The following is a 19,797-nucleotide window of genomic DNA, read 5'->3' on the forward strand; positions in this document are numbered from 1 at the left end:
AACCATATAGTTCATGTCCTCCATCACACTTAAATTTTTATTTATTTATGATAGTCACAGAGAAAGAGAGAGAGAGAGAGGCAGAGACACAGGCAGAGGGAGAAGCAGGCTCCATGCACCGAGAGCCCGATGTGGGATTTGATCCCGGGTCTCCAGGATCGCGCCCTGGGCCAAAGGTAGGCGCTAACCCGCTGTGCCACCCAGGGATCCTCCATCACACTTAAGACCAAACCAGCAACGAATGAGTTTCTGTTGTTACACATCCTTGTCAGCATTTGGTACTATCAGGGTTCTGGATCGTGACCATTCTAGTAGATGTGCAGTGGTATCTGTTTTACTTTGTTAATTTTTATTTTAAGTAGTCTTTATGCCCAACATGGGGCTTGAACTCATGACCTTGAGATTAAGAGTTGCATGCTCTACCAACTGAGCTAGCCAGGCACCGCAGCATCTCACTGTTTTAATTTTAATTTCCCTTGTGACATATGATATGGGGCATTTTTTCATATGTTTATTTGCCATCTGTATGTTTTTACAGGGGAGGTGTCCATTACGGTCTTTCAGCCATTTTTGAATTGGTTTGTTGATTTTATTGTTTTTAAGAATTTTTTATGTATTCTGGATAATTTTCTTTTTATCAGATGTATCATTTGCAAATATTCTTTGCTCAATCTGTGGCTTGTCTTCTCATTCTTTTGAATTAGATAGATGTTTATTTTCACTTTTCACATTTGTTTGGGGGGATATTTAGTCTTCAGCTCATTTCATAGGTATTTTTAAGCATCTTTTATATGGCAGTTACTGTGTATAAATTGGGAGATGAAAGGAAAAGAAAACACTCCCTCCCACTGAGGGCTTTAGAGTATAGTGTGGGAGATGGACATGTGAAGGAGCATCAGGACAGTGGGAGCAGGAAGCACAGGGATCTATGACAGTACACAAATTGGTCCATTAACAGAGACTGGTAGGGAAATTTGTAGGATTTAACCATAAGAAGGAGGCAGAAACATTCCTGGTAGCAGGTGCAAAGCAATATGAGAATAATGCAACAGAGGAATTTCAAGTTCAATATGGCTGGAGTACAATGACAAATGTAATAGAGAAATGGACAAGTCATATGTTACCTAACAGTAGTTAAATTTTATTTAATAATTATGTGCCAGACACTCTTCCAGGTTCTTGTCGTGTCTTTTATTGCCACAATACTTCATAAATAGGCACTATTCTTATTTTATTATTCCCATTTTGCAGATGAAGAAATTGAAATATGGATAGTTATATTCTTAGCAAGTATTTGGATATCAATCTACTCTGGTGCTGGGACACACACTTCTGTTTTCCATGCCATAATGTCTCTCAGGGATGTTGTATCATAAGGAGTTTGATCCTGAATGTAATCAAGGAGTTAAGAATTTTAAAGCAAAAACATAATATGATCTATAAGTATTTGTATCATGCATCCAAGAATATTTGCATCTTTAAATTCCAAGCCTCTCATAGATGAGGATTGATTTCTTAACCCCAGTTATATTTATAGTGTGACGAACACAAAGATTTAATTGAGATAATGAAATGCCAGATATTCTTTTCCAACTAGGTAAGCTGGCAGAGAGTCCCTTTCTATTCTTAGGTATTCTCTAGAGATTTCTTAATGTTCCAGCAATGCCTGTGTTGGATCCCTAACATAATCTAAGATGGGATTTTGCCAGTTTGCTTTGCTTGTTTGATGTTCTGATGACTGTTTGTGGAACCCCAAAATTGCAGCCAAGAGAGTAAGTCATGTTAGTCACTTGGAAATGTCAGCCATATTGGAAACATACATCACAGAAGGCACTTAATCCAAAAATCACTTTTCAACGAGGTCAGTGGTATTGGAGAATTAGATGTTGTAGGTTAAAGAGAAGATGTGTGGCTTCCAAGTGTGGAGATATTAAAGATCTTTGGAGATCTTTACACAGGGATGTTCCATGTACAATAAACTGATATGACGTTTTAGTGAATTGAAGGAATTTGTTGGTAGAATTAATAACATTTGCTCAGTGAAATCTAAAACCACAAAGATATAGGACTTATGTGCAAAATGAATTTTTCCCATTTCTACTGTCATTCTAGGAATCTGAGGAAATCTGAGAGTAAAGATTTTTTTAAAAGGGTCCTAAAAATTCAGTAAGAGAAATGGACATGTGGGATAATAAAAGAGATATTTATCTACAGAGTATTATGGGGAATAATAGAGAGGAACGGTACTTGTTCCATTCTGAGTTCACAAGAGGTTTCCTGGAAGAGCTAATGCTTTAGCTGAGTATTAAAGATGAGTCAGGCATAATTAGCCTATGAAGAAGGGTGGGATGAGTGTTCCAGATTGAAGGAATAAGTCCCACAGAGGCATGGAGCAGGAAGCTGCATGGTCCATGTGTGGAATTAAAAGGATATTTCAAAAGTGGAAAGGGACAGGGGGCATTATTGGGAGATAATAAATACTGGAGAAGGAAGTCAAAGAGGGCTGGATAAGTAGTTTACTGCTTAGTTTGGTGCTTAGTAAATGATGGGGAGCTTTTAAAGATTTAAAGTATTTGAGATCAATTATTTAAACTGTTGTATGCAATCTAAAACGAATTTAGGTAGAAGAAGACCGGTTGTAAGCAAATTAGGATAACTCTAAGAGCCTGGATTACTGTAATAATTTCAGGAATGGAAAGAAAGAGATATATTTTTCTTTAAAAAAAAAAAAAAAAACAAAACCTCTTCAGAATGTTAAATCCACATAATTTGGTGATAAATTCGATGTGTGTGAAGATCAGAAATGGAGAAGTAAAAGGTAACTAGTTCCAGTGAGTGGTGAGGCAGGGTGCCACTAACAGGGCTAGGAAATAAAAGAGAACATGTTTGGGGTGAGTTCCATTGTGAACATATTTTTTGAGGTGTCCATTTTATATTCAGGTTGAGAAGTCCAGGCTTAAGCTCTGAAGAAAGTTTTGGGCTCCGATGAGAGAGATGGATTTGGAGGTCATCAAGACCACTGGTGGTGGCTGAATCCATGAGAATGGAGGTTACCCAGGGACAGTGAGGAGAGGCATGATGAAATTTGCTTCATCCAAATTCTCCAAATGGATGTCTGGTGCCAAGACAGAACAAAGTCACTATGGACTTAAGCTATTTGGGTCTAGATTGGGGAGATTGTCATCGCATGCTTCCTGTTCAGGGGCTCAGGAAATTGGTTTAGGGAAATGGCAAGTGGCCCAAGCACTAGGGAAAATAAATCTAAAGGCCTAAGCCAAAAGACTGAAACTAGTTACTTAAGGAACTCTCTGAGCTCTCTCAGGGATGTAGTTGATTCACACACCTACAGGACACTTACCTTTGGTTTGCCTTTGTTACCCTGAAGTTACAATGAGATGGGTGTGAAGGTACAGGATCATGTCCTTTCTCAATGGTGTGAACAATTTGTCACAGACAGGGCCTGATGACCTGCCCACAAACACTATGTTGAGAAGCATCTCCAGACCCAGATCATTAGGAGGGATTCTCCAGGTGCCAAATAGTTGCTGCTTCTGCTGCTTGTTTCAAGCCTTTATAAAAATGAAAATTATCCCAAAGCCATGAGGTAAATGCCCTTTTGCTTGCGGAAGTAGCCTAAGTCTGGGGAAGAGTCATATTGGAGATATCAAATTCCCTAAGTTTGTCCACACAGGACACCTTGTGAGATACCCTGAGGTAATCGAGGTTATTGAAGGCAGTATCATGATTGATTGCCATGCAGGTCTGCCTTTCCCACCTCCTATGCCTTTTGCTATGAAGCAGATGGTGCTTTGGCACTTGTTAGGAGCCCAGCCTAATTCAAGAGCATATTTTTGCTCTCACTGAAGCTACTGAATTTGAGGGGGCCTGGGGAGAATTAATATACCTCAGTATTCCTCTAACATCTTTTCCCTGTGTGATACATCCATTCTCACCTGCTGTTTTCATATTGTACTCCTTTCATCCCTCTGTCTCATATTGAAAGCCCGCTGTGCTGGAACACCGCCTCTATCATTCTTAACAGGCTGCACACACCGTCAGAGTTTGGCAAATGGCAATGCCCTTCTAGTGGAAATCTTTTCCCAGGGCCTTATTCCCAGATGCTCCGGTCTAGCAGGGGTTAACTAGAGGCCTGCTCATGAGCCCATCTCTGAGAAGCTGACTTGCTCCTACTTGCCTGGCTTGGAACTTCTACAGTCTGTTTCAACACCTTTTTGAGTTGGGCAAGATTGCTATGGGATAGCTGTGAGGACCATTGCTAGTGAGAAAGTCAAAGCAAGACTAGCAATTAGATAATTAAATTGGAAGGTGTTCTTTAATAAACAATTCACCACAGTTCCCAATCATACGTACTTTCTGGCTCTCCTCCAAACTCACCTATAGATCCCCTTCTGCCACTGGGGCAATTATTCCCCTCAAGTCAAGTGCCTGGAAGGAGTCAGGATGGAAGGCAGGACTCAACTCCTTGTTAGAGCTGCTGGATGGATTCTCCCACACTCCCTGAAGAATCTTTATAGTCCAAGTCAAAGACTCATCACTAGGTAAAAACTCAGTTTAGTACTGTTATTCGCGGGTCACAAATTCAAATTGGCTGAGCCACGGTGGCCAGATATTTCTCAAACATTTTTCTGGATGTTTCTGGGAAAGCGTTTTTTGGATGAGATTAACATTTAAATCAGTGGATTCTGAGTAAGGCAACTTACCCTTCATAACGTGAGTGCGCCTCATCCAATCAGTTGGAGGTCTTAATGGACCAAAGACTGACCTTCCCCAAATGAAAAGGAATTCTCTTACCAAACTGCTTTTAAACTAGAACTGAAGAGATCCCTGGGTGGCGCAGCAGTTTGGCGCCTGCCTTTGGCCCAGGGTGCGATCCTGGAGATCTGGGATCTAATCCCACGTCGGGCTCCCGGTGCATGGAGCCTGCTTCTCCTTCTGCCTGTGTCTCTGCCTTTCTCTCTCTCTGTGTGACTATCATTAAAAAAAAAAAAAAAAAAAAAAAAAAATTTAAATTAGGACTGCAACTCTTTCCTGAATCGGCAGTTTGTTGGTTTACCCCATCTGATTTTTTGGACTCTCTAATCCTCCATAATCAGGTGAGCCAATTCCTTAAAATCTCTCTCTCTCTCTTCCCACGCTTTTTGTTGGTTCTGTTTCTTTGGATAACTCAGACTAATACAGATAGACAGCTACACACACACACACACACGGATAGATGATAGTTAATACACCTTATAAATATTGTCCTAACAAGATTGCCCCAGGTAGGGTAGGTGGATAGTTTGATACAAGGGTGGAGGGTGTGAGGAAGTTTGTGGTGAGATAGCTTTTTAGTGTAGACCCAAGGAAAGCCCTGCTTTCTTTCTGGCAAGGGTTACAGTGGGCCTCGACATTTGTTTGATAGTTTTAAGTGAATCATTATTTTTCAGTCAGTTCTTATAATAACAAACTAAGTAACTTAAAGAAGCCATTCCACCCAACACTGCAGGATAGTCCATGAATGAGGAATACATGCCCCCTCTCCCTTCAAAAGAAATTATCTTGGGGCACCTGGGTGGCTCATTTGGTTAAGCATCCTACTCTTGATTTTGGCTTAGGTCATGATTTTGGAGTCATGGGACCAAGCCCCATATTTGGCTCTGCACCCATTACAGAGTCTGCTTGTCCCTCTCTCTCTGCTCCTCCCTGTGATCTCTCTCTCTCTAAATAAAATGTTAAAAAAAAAAAAAGAAAGAAAGAAAGAAAAGAAAGAAAGAAAGAAAGAAAGAAAGAAAGAAAGAAAGAAAGAAAGAAAGAAAGAAAGAAAGAAAGAAAGAAAGAAATTACTTCCCTGCCTGTCTGGGACACAATAGCTTCACATTAACCATTTGTCTTTTTGGCTTCCACATATCTGTTTGAATAATTATTATTCATCTGCTGGGCCCTTCACAGAATTCCAGCTGTAAATAGCACTCATCATCACCCCCATCACCACAGCTGGTAATGAAGAGAAATGTGCTGGGTAATGAGGAGAGCGGCCACCATTACAGTAATGAAGAAAAATAGACAGAAAATGCTGCAGGAATGGCATCTCCACTATTTCCTGGTATAACTGGCATGAGGTAATTGCTTTTTTATCCTACCTGCCTTCATCTTTGCAAACTACTTCCAAATTCCTTACATTCATCACAAAATTGAAAATTGAAGTAGCATAATAAATTAAAAAGGCAAAAGAGCTCAGCTTTATGGTGCTCATCTTAAAAGAAGGAAGAACATTTACAGGATTAATAAAAGGGGTAAGAGTGAGGGTGGGAGGTTGTTTCTTCTTGTTGTTATTTTTGTCAGTATAGTTTAAGCCTTCTTGCTACTACATACAAAGACAGACACCAACAGGAATAACTCTGAATATGCTCTGAATACCTATGCCTCAGCTACTACTGTCATGAAAAATGTACCCACTCATATGCAGTAGAATGAAACACAAGGCAGGTCTACTTTCATTCCTTCTGCTGGTAAACCCAGGACTGAGAGCAGCAGAGAAATTAGGTTATACCCATAATGCCTTATGTACCAAAATCAGCCTTGTTAGAGCAATATTCACCAGGCATGTCATTTTTCTGGTTTGCCCATTTTCATCATGTGCTCTTGTTGGGGCTATTCCAAGTGCAGTCACAAAGATTCTTAAACTCAGGGTTTTATAAAATCTACAGGAATTAAGGACCATGACCGAGCCCCATGTAAAGCACCATGTGCAGCTGGTAAAACCAACTTAAGTATCTTCTACTCTTTTAGAAACATATCCACAAATTCTTTGATATTTCTCTCCCTCTTCTTCCCTTGAGCGTGGGCTCAATTTAATGACTTGCTTCCAGTGAATAGATTACACTTCCAGATTAGGCTATAAAAAGACTGCAGCAAAGGTGGGAACAATCCAAATGTCCAGTGACAGACGAATGGATAAACAAAATGTGTATATACCTGCAATGGAATGTTATTCAGTCATAAAAAGGAATGAAATTCTGATACATGCTACAACCTGGATGAATCTTGCAAACACTATGCTAAGTGAAATAAGCCAGACACAAAGGGATAAATATTATGATTCCACTTACATGAGGTATTCAGGGTAGGCAGATTCACAGAGACATAAAGTAGAATAGAGAATACCAGGGGTTGGAAGTAGGAGGATGGGGAATTTTTGCTACATGGATATAGAGCTTCTGTTTGGGATGATGGAAATGAATTGTGGTGATGGTCACACAACAATGTGAACATAATTATTGCCACTGAAATCTACACTTGAGAATTGGTTAACATGATAAAGTTAGGGGTGCCTGGGTGCCTCCATGGGTTAAGTGGCTGCCTTCAGCTCAGGTCACAATCTCAGAGTCCTGGGATACAGCCTGCACCAGGCTTCTTGCTCTTCCTCAGCCCCTCCCCCTACTCCTGTGTTCTCTCTCTCACTCTCAAATAAATAAAAGTCCAAAAAAAAAAAAAAAAAAAAAAAGATTGCAGCTTCCATGTTAGGTGTTGTATGTCTCTCTTTTTGTCTCTTGGACCCCTTACTCTGGGAAAAGCCCACTACCATGTCTTGAAGCCACATAGGTGGCTGTATGGAGATGTCCATGTGGCAAAGAACTGAGACTTCTGGACAACCCTACTTAGGGATCCTTCTTGGATGTAGATCCTCCAGGCACATCCAAGGCTTCAGATGATGCAGCCCTAGCTGATATCTGGACTGGAAGCTCACAAGAGACTCTGAGCCAGAACATCTACTTAAAATCCCCACTCTGGGATTTCTGACTCTTGGAAACTGTGAGATAATAAATGTTTATTGTTTTAAGCCACTTGTTTTAAGCCACTAAATCTTGGGATAACTTGTTACAGGGTAATGGATATTGAACACGGCATGAGTATATATACACAAATTCACAATCATATTGAATAATATAAATTAATAATAATTTTAGATAATATTTATTTTTAAAAACCTTCTACTTTTTCCTACATGACAATTGGAAAATGTTAACCACTGAGGTTAAGAAAAACATCTATGTTCCGATCCTATTTTGTATCTCTTCCTTGCATTCATTTGGTTCTTTAAAATATGGCCCTTTCTTCTCATGTTCCATATGGTCCCCTTTCCCACATTTGTGTGGGAATGGGTATTTTTGTATCAACTGCAGAAACGTTCTTTGTCTCTATCTGTAGTAATTCAAAATTCATAGTTCAAGTATAGAATCCGTATTTCAACTTTATATCTAGAATTCCAGATACTACTGGGTTGTCGCAAAGATACACACCAAATGGAAACACCTCAAACGAACCCCCACTATCTGTTGTCTTCTCTCTCTTTCTAAACTCTGCCTATCCTTATTGCAGTGATGATGAAAACGATTTATACATAGCTCTGGGGTTTATAATCATAACTATTACCAGAAACATTCTTTCTCACTCACCCATGTCTAGTGTATACTGACTAAGGCCATCTACAAGCAGCATATAGGAGATAAGGCCTGGGAACCTGGTTGACCCAGCAATAGTGTTATCTATCTGATCTTCTGAGGAATCACTCAGCCTTTTGGGAAAGATCTCAACAGTACCAAAACAACCAAGTTGAGATGGCAAGTCATGAGGCAAAGAGGAGGAGGATAGGAGGAGATTCTAACAGAGGACCATGTATAGAATAAAATTGACAAAAATGGCATAAGAAATAACTTGCTATATTATAAAGTCAGGAATCTAAACCATTAATTTTAATTAACTTTGAGTTTGGGTCAGATTCTTAAAGAAGCCAAAGTATGCTACTAACCAGAAGGGATTGCTATCACAGGACTTCCTATGCTGCATTATTAAGTATCCCATTCTTTTTCTCTCCCTGGTAGATACCACATTTGCATAAATCATTATGTTTTGGCATCATACATTCCTTTAAATATTTGTAAAATAGCATAAAGTAGGAGGTAAAAGATAAGGGCCCTCAGCTTCCCTCTGTCTTAAAGATGACCAGATAACTTTAGATATGGTCTTTAGTCTCTGAGCTTCTATTGTGTCAATTGTGTCATCTGTGTCATCTGTAAAATGGGATCATTCTATCCAAGATGTTTGAACTGGATCAAATGATCCACTGAAATTTCTTCAAACTCTAAGCTTTGCAGTTTACTTTTCTGTAGTTGAATTCTGATGTCCATATACTCTTCTATAAGTTATTCCTAGCATAGCTACCTGGAAAGTTCAGTTTCTCCATCTCCATATTACATCCTCCAACTCGAACCAGAAGCATAGTTTGTATCCTGAAAACTCAAGAAATATGAATGACGCAAGAATAAATAGCGGGATGGTGAGTACCTTAGTTACAGCTTTATTTCCAGGGAAGTTCTTAGCCCAGCAAGAATGGTACTCCAAAGAGGGAAAGCTAGCTGAATGTCCCACTCAGTCAGGACCTGCAAGCCTGGAAACTTGCCAGGGCAACAAGGGCATTTACAGGAAAAGTGGCCTGGGATGTGTACAAGGATGATACAAAGCTAAGAAAAAAAAATTCCAGAGGCTAAACTCCATCAATTTCACTGTTTGATCAACTTTGGTGGCAAACGAGTTTAGCTGGTACTCAGAACATGTTCTCAGGAAGTGAAAAAGCAAGTAATTGCCTTTCCTCTTCTTTTCTTTTCTTTTTTCTTTTCTTTTTCTTTCTTTATTTTTCTTTTTCTTTCTTTCTTTCTTTCTTTCTTTTTTTCTTTTTTTCTTTTTTCTTTCTCCCTCTTTCTCTTTCTCCTTCTTTCCTTCCTTCCTTCCTTCCTTTCCTTCCTTTCCTTCCTTCGTCTCTCCATCCTCTCCCTCCTTATCTTTCTGTTATTTTTAAGTTTTTCCATTGCTCATCAAATGGAGGAATCCTTTTATACCAGTCCTCAACCAGTTGCTAAGAGTCTGCTGGTAGAGCTCAAAGCTTGATCTGATAATGCTCCACTGAGTAGCCTGGGGATTGACAGCTTCCCCAGGGAGGAATGAAACATCTGCTGGAAACTCCCCACCCCCACCCCTGACCTTACAGCTTTAGGGGAAATGAAAAGCAGCTTCTCTTGACAAAAAGATTGGGAATTTCTGCTGCAATGTCTTGCTATTTCTTTAAGACTTCCATGGAAATGAAAGATGTTCCCAAGCAAAGATAGGTCAAATCTATTGAGAGAGGATGAGGCATTTGCCTCCTGAAAAGTGCAGAATAATAGAAAAGGTTATTTTCTGATGAAACAAGGGTATCATTTTGTTTGGTTGGTTTTGTTTCATATTTATTTACTGAAAGTAGGGAGAAATGATTTAATTTCGGTATGAAAATAGCTAATTATTAGAAGAAAAAAGGAAGGGGTTTCCAAGATGGAGCCCTTATAGTTTACACAACATATAACCTTCCTGTTCCTTCTCTCAGCCTTTCCTCCTCCCTTCCCTCAGCCATTCTCTTTCCCTCCTCAGCTCCCAGAGAATCATCAAGAAGTTGAGTTCCAGTAGCACTGGCCTAAAAGACATTTTATTCTTCTCTCCAGCCCCCAAATGGACCATCTTACTAGAATTCATTCCATCATTACGGGGAAGGGGATGCATTGAGCAAGCCTTTCTCCAAACTACAGCTACATTTTTATATTAATCTGACACCTGCCATCTGCTTTATTTCCAGGGAAGTTCTTCTTAGCAGGAAGGTAGCACTCCGGGGGTGAAAACCTGGCTGAATGTCAATGAGGATTCGTTAGATAATATCCCGAATGCCCTTTGGAGGCCCTTGCAAAATAACAACTAAAGGTGGTACAGTGATTTCCTAAATCCAAGATTTCAGATTTATCTTTGATGTTCCCTGGGTGCTAGGATGTTTGGTTATATAGAAGAAAAAGATATATTAAACAATTTTTATTTCAGCTGGTCTTTTACAGAGACCAGAAGTAATTTTATCTGGATTCTCCATTTCAGTGTGGGACAATAACAGCTGGACAGGGATTGTGTCCCACATTTTGTGAGGTTTGAACTTGACTGCCTTTGTCAGGGTGGCATTTGATAATAAATCAATAGAGCACTGTTATTAAGACACGAGACTACGATCACTTTAGAAAGATCCTAAACCAAGACACTTTTTCTGGACCACTACAGTCTCTATGACTGTAAAAGTCATGATGTACTTGAAAGATTCACTGCAGCCTAGGAAGCATTATAGTGGGATGATCTGGAATCAGACTGTCTGGATTTGAAGAAGAACCCCATCATTTGCTTACAGATGCTGTGATTTTGAGACAGTAGATCACAGGGGTTAAGAATTTAGGCATTGGAACCAGACCACTTGGGTTGGAACCCTGATTTCACCATTTCCTTGCTGGCTGAGTTTAGGGAAGTTCTTCAAACCTCTGGGCCTCAGTTTCTACACCTATGAAATGAGGGATATTAATGGCATCTAATCTCCAAATGTTATGGGGAGGATAAAATAAGTTGATGCATGTAGAATGCTTTGATCAATGTCTGGCACATAGTGAGTGCTCAATTAATGTTAGCTACAGAGATTGGTAGTATTTTTTCCCCAAAATTTTTAGTATTTTAGCCAATGTCAGGCAAAATCAATAAAGAAAGGGAGCTAACCAAGGAGAACTCAGGATAAATACAGAATTTGGCAAGACTGGGAATCAGGCAAAGCTAAGCCTTTGGCTCCCTCTGTCCGTTTTACTTTCTCTAGGTTCCTCCTAGAATACTGCACCCAACCTCCAGATTTTTTTCTCTGCTCCCCTCCATATTTACCCTTCCTCAGTCACCTTTTACCCACACTAATTCTGTTCTGTTCCGTCAGGACTTTGCTCTGAACCAGTGAAAATATTAAAAAAAAAAAAAAATCTAATCTAAGGTATTAATGGATGCTGATCAGTTAATGTTATGCTTTTGGGATTTCACATTTGCATTTTACAAAATAAAGATTGTCTTATCACCAGGAAGAATAACCAGAATTAAGAACTTCATGTAATGTAGAAAGTGGGTAAGGATGATATTTAGGGGTAGGTAGAGCATTCCATCTTCCTTGAATCACAGATAAGCTGCTATTTGGATAACCGAAGAGCTGGTCCTAAAGTTATTTAATACAAAGTATCATGGACAGAGTTTGAGGCTAAAGCAGAACTCTCTGTGCTTAAACACCATGATATTAGGTTGACAGGCATGGCATCAAGGCCTCTGTGTTACTGGTCCCACAGCTCCCAGGGCTGCTGTCAACAAGTCTGACAAATTGGACTAGCCAAATCTCTCAGTCACATCAGATTTTCCTAAAGATGTAGATACACCTGCTGAAGATGTTCCAAACAGAGGAAAGCAGAATAAAGCTAACAAATGGAGAAATGTGGCAAAGGCCCAGCACTGACTTCCATCACCAATTATTAATGGCCCTGGGATATGTAGCATTCCGAATCAGAAAGGGGGTCAAGAGTAAGAGGATTTAGTTCTAGATCCATCTCTGTCACTAACAGATTGTGTCTTTAAGCGAGTCAAACCCCTTTATCTTGGAGGGTTCCATTGCAAAACTAGGGGAGAGATGCTCTAAGAGCACTGCCCCTTCATCTCTTCATCCTTCCTCAGAGTTCCCAGTGGGGTTCTGGGGCACCCTTAAAGTCCCACAGAGTAATTTAGGTGCCTCTACAGACAGACAATAAATAACAATGGGGTTTCCTAATCAAAGAAAGCCATGAGAAAATTAAGATACTGAGAAGATTAATCTGGGGGAGAGAAAATATGGAATAAGATAGTAGAAAGTCTGGATACAAGATTACCAACTAGAAGGCTCCTATAGTAAAAACAAAATAAAACAAAACAAAACAACAAAATATATCTATAAATATATATATGTTATAGAGAGAGTAGCAAGATTGGATATAGTATCGCCAACAAGAAGGCTCTTACACAAAAATATATATGGTAAACACTATAGAGTCAAATATATATAGTTAAATATAAATATATATTTTTATTGTATATACTATGGTATACTATATATACAGTAAATATGGAATAAGATAAAGAATAGCAACACTGGATACTAGATCACCAACTAGAAAGCTCTTAAAGTAAAATATATGTACTTTAACATATATATATGTGTGTGTGTGTATATATATATGTGTGTGTGTGTGTGTGTATATATATATATATATATATATATAGTCCAATAGCTAGGGTAGGCAAGTAACTGTCAGCACTGGCTGCCCCCTACAAGCTTTCAAACATTCAAATGCCCAGGCTTTACCCCGGAAGAGTTTTATGAAACTTTCTGAGTCCAGGATGTAAGCTTTAGTGTAATGTAAAAAGCTCCCCATGTAATCCTAATGTTCAGCCAGTTATAAAACCACCAGTGGTAGTCTATGCTGGCTTTTAATGATGAACGGGAGAGTGGTAAGAAACCTGTGAGGGTGACCTAAAAGGACTGTTGATTGATTACACAGGAGAGATAAAGGTCAGGGAAGACTCCAAGACAACTCAGATCTCAAGCCTAAGGGAATGGACAGGATGATACCATAGTAGAAGGGAAATGGTTTTGGAGGAAAGATGGGTTTGAACTGAAGTAGGTGGTAGGATGTCCCAGTGATTCCATCTCTTTACAATATTCACAGTCATAGCAGCACCATATCTACTCTGACCAGAAAAATTAACCTTGAATTGACTACTCATTAGCTTTCATCAAAAACCCTGAGGAAACAAAATAGCAGTACAGGAAAGATGGACTAAGAGGGTGTCACATATTTTTTCAGTGTTTGTGTGTTTGGCTTAACTTCTTTTGGACAGCCATAAGTTCTTTGCATGTTTATGGAAGCTTTGGACCCAATTCTCAGAAAAAAAAATACCATTAGAGTTATGTATGTAAAGTTTTGTATGAAGGCCAGGTTAAGAATCCCTTTTCTAAATAGGGACTAACGGGGGCACCAAGACAAACAAAGTTCTCATTGCTGCCATTATTCCTCTTTTGTTGTGATTTTAAGATCGAAAACTGCAGACAGAAAAGAAATACAGAAAAGAGATGGAGAGTAGCATTTTTATTTTTTTCTAAACAACAAGGTCACTGTTGATTCTCAAGAGGAGGCATTATCTCTCCTTTGCTTTGGAGAATTTCGTGTCTTCTGTCTTTATTCTTCGATTAAAACGTTGATGTGTTATGTGCACCTGTCCTCGGCTTTATTGTTAAGACATCCTGGCAACCACGAGAAGACATGCCAGCTCGTGATGACTATCTGCATTTTTAATAATGCTTGAGCATTGCCTGCAAATAGGATTTCAGTATCTAGAACTTTTGACTTGGAAAATGAAACAGCTCTTGTTAGTTCTAATAGAAAAAGGCAGCTTGATTTCCAATGCTCTGTTTTAATTTGGGCTTTACCAGCCAGTGATTTTATTGAAAGTGAAATCCATATTCCCGTTTAGCTGTAGCATCTCAACTCTAAAATGGGAAAATCACAGCTTCAGTAACAGAACTGAGAATGAGGTCCTGGCATCTTTCTTAAAAGAAATTTGGATAAGAGTTCTCGGTAAATGCTCACAAATTACTCATGCCGTATGTCTAAATACAAACAGGTTTAGAAAACCTGGTTGAATTCAATGAAATAATTAGGTATGAAGAAAATAACGGTTTTTTTTGGCTTTTTGTTTTGTTTTGTTTTTTGGTTATTTATTTATTTTTGCCAGGTTCCTATTAACATGGGCCGTACTTGTTCCAAGGCAATGAAGAGGGGAGTGGACAACAAGGTCCTGCCACGAAGAGATGCATATGCGCAAGCTCTATTTCCATGAAGAGGTTTTGTGCTTTCCCACACCACCCAGAGTGGGGTCCATGTGGCATCGTTCCGGTTTCCCCTTGTAACCTGAAGGAAAACTTTCAAAGTGGAGCCCTGGATGTCCTGCAAGTGAAGGAGGAGGATGTGCTCGATTTCCTCGCAGCAGGAACCCACCGAGGCACCTCCAACCTCGACTTCCAAACTGCAGTAATTAGGAAAAAAATAAAATTTAAAAAAAGCGCGGGGATGGGGTGGGGTGGGCAATGGCATTACCTCATAAACCTGAAGAGAAGCTGTTAGAAGCTTCTGCGGGCAGCTCACGCCATCGTTGCCACCGCACACCCCGCCGAGCTCAGGGCCTCAACCCGCCGGCACATCCCGCCCGGGGAGCTGAGGTTTGCCGCTGCCCCCGGAGCCACGCCTGCCGGGCCCCTCGGCTTCTGGAACCTTCCTAACCTGACGCGGGCCGGCTCCGCAGCCGTGACTTCCGGCGGGTGCCGGGCCCGGGGCTGCGCGCCAGCCCCTCACGCAGGCGCCTCGGTGCGCGTCGTCGGCCCCTCAGAGGGTCGGCCGCGCGGGAGGAGGAGGCGGGCCTCGAGGCTCTGCGCATGTGCGGCACCGTCTCCCATGAACCTCTGCTTCTGCGGAGATCCGGAAGGGCTGGGGGCGGAGCGCGGGCCGCCGCCCGAGTGGCTGCGCCCGAGAGGCAGTCCTGGGTTCAGCAGCGAAAAGGACGTTACTTTCCAAAGTGCCCTCCCGTGGATGCCTAGAATTACACGGTTCGCGGCAAACTGCCCCATGAGGCTACTTCATCTGAACAGGGGGTAGGAATGGCTTAGAGACCAATGCGGGCGGCTCCCGCTGGCGCTGTCTGTGTGGGGGCCGGTCCCCGGGAGCCCGGCCCCCACCTGGGCCCTGGGCTGCGTCCTTCCTGAGCAGGTGACGGAGGAAGGCGACCGGCGACTCGTGCATCCAGTAAGGAGTGCTTCGCCTCCCAGCCGCGTCCCTGCCCGGCTCAACAGACTTTGAAAAGTCTCTGCGCTTCGCCGAACCGCGTTTTCTTTGTGACAAGCCGTAGATTCCAGAAGATAAAAATGCAAGGCTTAGACGACGTGCGCAGTGCACTTCGGGCTTCCTCGCCTTAGCCTTTCTCCCACTTGTATCCCTTCCAGAGGCACGGCCAAGAATCGCCAAGAATTGCTGGTCTTGCGCAAACTCCGAGCAGAAAGTACCCTGACTTAACCACAGGACCTGGAAGATTAAGTCGCAGACATGTCCAATCTCTTTTTCTATTTCACTTTCTGCCGCCTTTTAAGGTGTAGGCACCGTTTCCTTGGCATTTGCAAATTTACTTTTTTTTTTTTTATTTCTACAGGTGTAGGTGGATTGATTCAAGAAGAAAAATACTAGCACAAAAGAGAAGATTTTTTTTTTTTCCCCAAAAGTAGAATTCATTTCATGATTAGCTCAAGTTTGGATGCTTGCTAAATGCCCGGCACTCTTCTGTCTACCTCACGCGTGTCAACCCATTCCATCCTCACAACACCTGTATTATTCGTAGGCAGGGTACAGAGGCAGAGTTTAAGCGACTGATGCAAGGTCACACAGCTAATAAGTGGTCGGATCAAGACCTGAACGCCGGCAAATCTAGTTTGAGAATAGGTGCTCTGTACCATTACAACAGTTGTATGCATCTCTTTTCCCTGGGAGCTCAACACACAGAGAATTGAAGGAAGATAGATGGGGAAAACACAGATCAGAAGAAAATGAATCATGAAGAACATTTGAAATAGTTATTAAGCTTATGTAATTGAAATCTGATGCTGTTCTCAAATATTCATAATAGAAACACTAATGTTTTATATATGGGCAGGTAACGGTCTGATCAACCTTGATGTTTGAAGTAATGATGTCAGAAAGCCAACTGAGCCTCCTGAGAAAGTGTTTGTGGTTTGCTTTATTTCCCTGTGCTAATATTCCTTGACCAAAAACAATCTCAAGGTTTCTAAAGGTGGCCAGAATATCCAGCCTGCTTTCTTTGAAGGGGGAAATATTTCCATTTTGAGAAGATGAAGTAGACGTTTTCTTGGCTGCATATTTGATAATGTTTCTTTACTGGAAATACCCACATTTCTTCTTCCTAAACCAGATTTCTACATTTTTTTCCCCTAAAAGAGGCCATTGATACTTACCTTCCCTCCTTTCTATGTAATGAAAAAGAAGAGGGCAAATATTCTCAGCTCTTTCACTCTTTCACGTATCTAGAAGCCAATCTAGGATTCAAGTCCAGTACTCCCTACTCCTCATCCAGTTCTGCCACTCAACCACATGTGTTTCTTTCTCTTACACACAGGCTCTTTTTGGCCACCAGTAAACACACTGACCTTTGAAATATGGAAAGAAAAGTGCTTTGAAATAAAACTGGCACAAACAGCGGTTAGACAGCCGTCATCTGGAGGCCGAAACAAAGAGGGGCATAGTGTTCAAGCTGTCTTCATAATTACATGAAGCAGTTATCACTCGAGCCCCAGTCTGAGCATTACCCCCCAAACAAACAGCGGAGGTTTGAGAAAGCACATAGGCTACTTTGTTGCTCTAGCATACTGAGGGGTGGGAAGTCCCCCAGCTGAAAAATCACATGTGGCTGGGACTGTTTTCCAGAGCTCCAGGCTCTTTCCTTTCTTCCTTCCCCATTAACCCCTCTGCTCTCCTTGGCAAAGGCCCTCAGGTGAGGTAAGTGCCAATTAACAACAAAGAGCTTGATGTATTTCAAGTTTATGACTTAGAGCTAGGTTCTCATGAAATAGATTCTTCCCTGGGCCAGGAGCCTTGAGGTGCAGAGAGCAAGGATTCAAAGTCTGACTGAAATTTAGGTTCATTTCTGCTACTGCCCTAAAAGTGATTTCTCTTTTGGGGGTTTGCTTTTGAAAGCCAGGTAAACGGTCCCCAGGAAGAGGCATTTGTGACTGAAAACTTTGACTGCAAAGATAACTGGAGCAGAAGGCTTAGCGAATTGGGGTTTTGGAAAAAGGGGTCTTAAATTTCTCATGAGTCTGTTGGATGAGACATTCATTCATTGGATGGAGAATAAAGACAGCCAGACTTGAGAATAAATAGGATAAATAGGAGAGATGAAAATATCTAATCCAAAGTATCTCCAAAGCCTTTTCCAGCTTTCAAATTTAGATGTGATTTTCTATCCTAGAAATGGTTTCAGTCATGTTCTAATCTTTCGAGTGTTATCACATCAATTTGTAAAAAAATATTTTCATGACTTGTTCTCAAGCCACAAAGATCTGAAATCTGACCAATAAAATGATATGTTTTGACATCTTAGAGCCCTGAAAGACCAAGAGGTTTGGCAATAGAAACATAGGTTGAAATATATCTTAAAACAATTCCTCTAATTATTAATTGTACTCAGTTGTTTAATATTTTCAGCGCCTACTGAATTTAGCAAAAGGAATGACAGATGCATATTAAAATGCATGCAAATACAAGCCACATTTTAATATATTGTTTTGCATTCATAATTTTAGTCTTGTGATTTGTATTTTCATTTGCTTGGGAACAAAGACTTTCTTTTTTCCCCACTTGGGAAACAAGGCAAGACTTGTTCCTGCCAGCATCCTAATAGTATTCCTGAAAAAGCAGCAAACTTAATGGTTCAGGATCTGCTCTCCACCACCTGCTTATGGGCCCCTTAAATAGGGGCTGCATTTACAATGCATTGAAAAGGTGAAAATATGCAATCAATCAGTCGCTTTGTCGCGTAGTGGCAGGCAATCATATTTTTTTGTTGTTGTATTAAAACTGAACAGACTGCTTTTTTTTTTTTTTTAAATAAGCTGTTTAAATGTACAGTCTCTTTTCAAGTAGAAAAGAGATTCGCCAAATCCCATTCCTTTTAAATCCCAAGTCACAGATAGAACACACTTCCCTGCCACCCCTGCAATTAGGTGGTTTCTAGCCCATGGAATGTGGGCCAAAGTAATGTATACAATGTTCCAGTCTGGCTACTAGAATCTAGTGGGCAACTCCTACATTCATCCTCTACACTAGGCTCCCGATCTCCTGGCAAGGTGCAGAGTGAAGGTGAGGAATGCCAAGAGCATAAGGAAGAGCCTCTGGATGGAAGGAACTTGGGTCCTGAAATAAGACTGTGTGAACACACAGACTCTGCCTTTTTCTGTCTCTCCTGACCAATGACTCACAGTAGACTATGACACATGTTCATTGTGTGGTCGACAGTCCAACCATCACATCTGATTTTCATATCCTGTGTATTTACCTCCCAAAAGGTACCAGGGTCACATAGCGTACGGCAGAAGTGATGGTATGTCACTTGTAAGGTTAAATCACTAAAGACCATAGCTTCTGTGTTGGAGCTTGCACGCTCATTGTCTCTCTTTCCCTCTGTCACCACTCTTTCTCAAGGAAGTCATTTGTCCTGTCTTGGGCTTACCTAGGCAGCCCAAGGATATGCCCACATGGTAAGGAATGGAGGCTTCCCTCAGACAGCCAGCAAGGAGTTGAGGCCTGCTAGTTCAGGGAGTTGCTAACCTACAACTCCAGCAGTCTCAATATGATTTGGGTGACAAACTGAACTCGAATCACTCAGCTAAGCTGCTCCTGGATTTTTGATTCTCAGAGACTGAGAGAGATAATAAATATTTGGTTTTAAACTGCCAAGTTTTCAGGCCATTCGCTACACGGCAATAGATCGCTAATATAACATGAATAAATGCAAGACTTTATTGAGTCACTGAGACATCAAGACTGTTTGTTCCAGTGTATAAACACTAATACAGAGGAACAAAGCTTATGGTAATTATGCGCACACTGTGAGCACACTGAAAGGTTTCTAAGGGTAGGCTTCGATTTGTTCTTTCAGACATCACTGCCTAATGCAGCACCTACATGAGAGTAAGCATGGAATAAAAGATAAATACTAAATATGGCCTTAAGTAAAGTGCATAGTGTGCTCCTGTACATGGCATGGGCAAAGTCAACACCATTCCAGCAG

At 40.9% G+C, this 19,797-nt stretch overlaps 1 long non-coding RNA gene and 1 other non-coding gene across 2 annotated transcripts; both read right to left on the minus strand.

The window, feature by feature from the left end:
• Positions 1-213: 213 nt before the first annotated feature.
• On the minus strand, positions 214-15,233 carry LOC140602860 (uncharacterized). The gene is made up of 4 exons (XR_012005793.1): positions 15,045-15,233; positions 4,396-4,989; positions 3,359-3,569; positions 214-3,115 (listed from the first exon to the last, which is right to left on the minus strand). It is a non-coding gene; the product is annotated as an uncharacterized lncRNA (long non-coding RNA).
• Positions 369-441, minus strand: TRNAK-CUU (transfer RNA lysine (anticodon CUU)). The gene has a single exon. It is a non-coding gene; the product is annotated as a tRNA-Lys (tRNA).
• Positions 15,234-19,797: the final 4,564 nt, after the last annotated feature.

Source organism: Canis lupus, chromosome 13 (genome assembly GCF_048164855.1).
Source record: "Canis lupus baileyi chromosome 13, mCanLup2.hap1, whole genome shotgun sequence".
In the NCBI taxonomy this organism is placed as follows: domain Eukaryota; kingdom Metazoa; phylum Chordata; class Mammalia; order Carnivora; family Canidae; genus Canis; species Canis lupus.